Here is a 2864-nt window from a genome sequence, read left to right on the forward strand (position 1 = left end):
GGGTGTCGATGGGGATGAAATGATTACGATTAGGACAGCACAACACCCAGTCCCTGAGTGGAGAAAATCTCCGAGCCAGCCAGGAATTGAACCTGGGCCCTTAGGATTGACATTCTGTCGCGCTGACCACTCAGCTACCGGGGGCGGACACTTGATCACAAGTGTAGATTGGTAAATATTTTAAGACAGATGCAAACATTTCCATCATGTAAATGGAGGTTACATTAGTTCACAGCTGCTATACAATCAAGATAAACCATTAGAACTTGTCAGTAAGATAATTTTTGTGAAATACCATGGTTTTCAAAACTAGTAACTGCAGTAATTTACAAGTTTGTTGTAAAACTAAATATTGTAACTAGGGCCCGGGTTTTTAGATTTTTATGAAATGGATTTAACCCTTTATTTTCTTGTAATACTACGTTTTTAGTTTAAAGAAACTATTACCCTTTCTGGTGTCTTTTAATGAAAAATATCATGAATACTGGTGTTAATATAGCATATTTTATCAAAATTTTGACACAGTTATTCTAGTTGTGTGTGGAAAACAAAAAATTAACTATTCCTTATATTGAGATACTTAACCGTGCTACAATTATTTTATAACACTTCAGTGTAAAATCTTTACCAAAAAATTCTTTTTATATGCCATCCACATAAAAAAAAGCACTTGAGATTGTACCTACGGATGAGCGCAATTCATGGTCTAACAGTACAATTAATAAGAAATTATAGATTACATTACACACTCAGCCAAATTTGTATGTTTAAAGTGAAGCTTTTTTTATACTGTATACTGTTTGTAAGCTGAGAAATATCTCTTTACAGCTTTGGAGGTCAATGGTGCATATTTCATTGACACAAATGCTTGTGGCCCCAATACAATCCAGTTTCGATCTTCACCCCCTGAATAAGGGCAGACACTTTCTTCCTGTCTTCATACCTGGGACTCCACAAAAAAATATTCCTTGATTTTGACACATGCTGTACTTATTGAACCAGTCATTTTCCTACAGATACATCCACACCTTGGATATCATTTCTACATCTTTCTGCAGTAAAGATGTGGATTGTAAACACTGAAATGTGACAGGCACATGTTGGAAGTGAGGTATTAAAAGGGCCAAAGATGCAACATTCTTATTACAGGATTATCTTGGCCTGTTCAATAGAAGCTGATCCACTGTAGTCAAAAATGTCTACTATCACTTTTATTTGTTGGTAGTGTTCGGCATTCTGTCATGACATTACAAATTTTCAGGGATGATACAGAAGGGTAAATTTGAGGTAAGGGGCCCTGGTCCAGAAAATCAAGTCAAAAGTTATAAGCAAAAATTGTTATGATGCCTCTGACAGTGGACTTCTTCTATTGCTAGCTCTTTGCTTTCCTTTTATTAGGAAGTAGTAGTATGGACCAAATTAAGAATACATCGTCCAGCAAAGAATGGCATTAAAGTGAATACCTTAAGAGCACACCTTTTGTACTGAACAAGTGCTCTTAGCTCTTAAGGTATGCATTTTAGAGCCCATGTTTACTAGACAATGTTTTCTTGTTTTTGTCCATTTAAGAGCCCAAGATTACTAGACAATTTTTTTCTTATTTTGTTGCACACTACCTCCTCCAAAAATATAGAAAGCTAAGAACTTGAAGTTGAATTGATCAATTGCCTGAGATATCAGAATAATTTTCACTTTGAACTTCCAGCTCTAGTCATTTCCGGATCAGGGCACTTACCTCAGATTGATAAATCTACCCTTCTCCAGCATCCCTGTAAGTTTTTAACACCATCACAGAATCATCCTGTATAAATCTGCCAAGGGCAAGGAGCACAATGTGTAAGTATTGGTTCAGGAGGGAGTGGAATACTTGTAGCTATTTCCTTAAAGGACTGAATGCAGGTGGAAGCTCTGAGAAATATTGGCTTAACAGAGGAAATGATACTGTTAACCTCAGGAAAATTATTTCTGACTTCCTTTGCTAGATGGTGTAGGCCATGAGCAACACAGGTACAACAGATCATACTGGGATAGAATTATTTCAGTGTTGCTCCTGCTTGCAACAAATAGGCAGCACAACCTATCACAATCAGTAAAAATTTCTCGTTCCTATCATCTCCTCCCCTTATGGTACACAGGGCGTGTATGACGGTATGGGCTACATAACTGCGATTCAACTTTGCACAAGAGGAGGTGGGCTTTTTCTGGTGCCAAGGAATCTAATTTCACCACCATGAGAGTAGCTACAAATCTGCCATAACTGTCAATGGCTTTGTCAACTGAAACCAAGTAGGGTAGCCACCAATGTTTGTTTTAGTATCCACAATATCCTTTACCTTCGCCTGTTTTAAGTAATTTTCGCACAATATGGACTCATTTGGTACACTGTAACCACTGTAACTGTCCAGGAAGCCCTTGAAAGTAGGGTTCTTTAGCACATTCCATGGTGTTTTCATTGACACTAAAGTCTCACAGTCTAGATTAAAGCTGTCCACAGTACTATTTGCCAAAGAGGAAATTAACGACAGACTCTGTTGTTTGTTATTCTTCCTAGTGACATAATGTGAGCTATGGAATTTGTGTGTTGAAAAAAAATGAGAATTTTTATCATGGCTTAGCTAAAATTACAACAAATTAACACTAAAAATGGTAGTTAAACAGAAGTATGTGATAATGTAAAATGTCAACTTAAATTGAATCATATATGTATCACAGTACACCAATTTTAAATTTTGATTTGAAAAACTGAGAGAGGAAGACTAGAAGAGTAGATAAAAGGAATGATAAAAATAATCTGTTTTTACTAACTTGTTTCTGACAGGCTTATAAAAAAATTACTTAGTTGTCAGTTGTGAAATTGGAGCCTT

Source organism: Schistocerca serialis, chromosome 5 (genome assembly GCF_023864345.2).
Source record: "Schistocerca serialis cubense isolate TAMUIC-IGC-003099 chromosome 5, iqSchSeri2.2, whole genome shotgun sequence".
In the NCBI taxonomy this organism is placed as follows: domain Eukaryota; kingdom Metazoa; phylum Arthropoda; class Insecta; order Orthoptera; family Acrididae; genus Schistocerca; species Schistocerca serialis.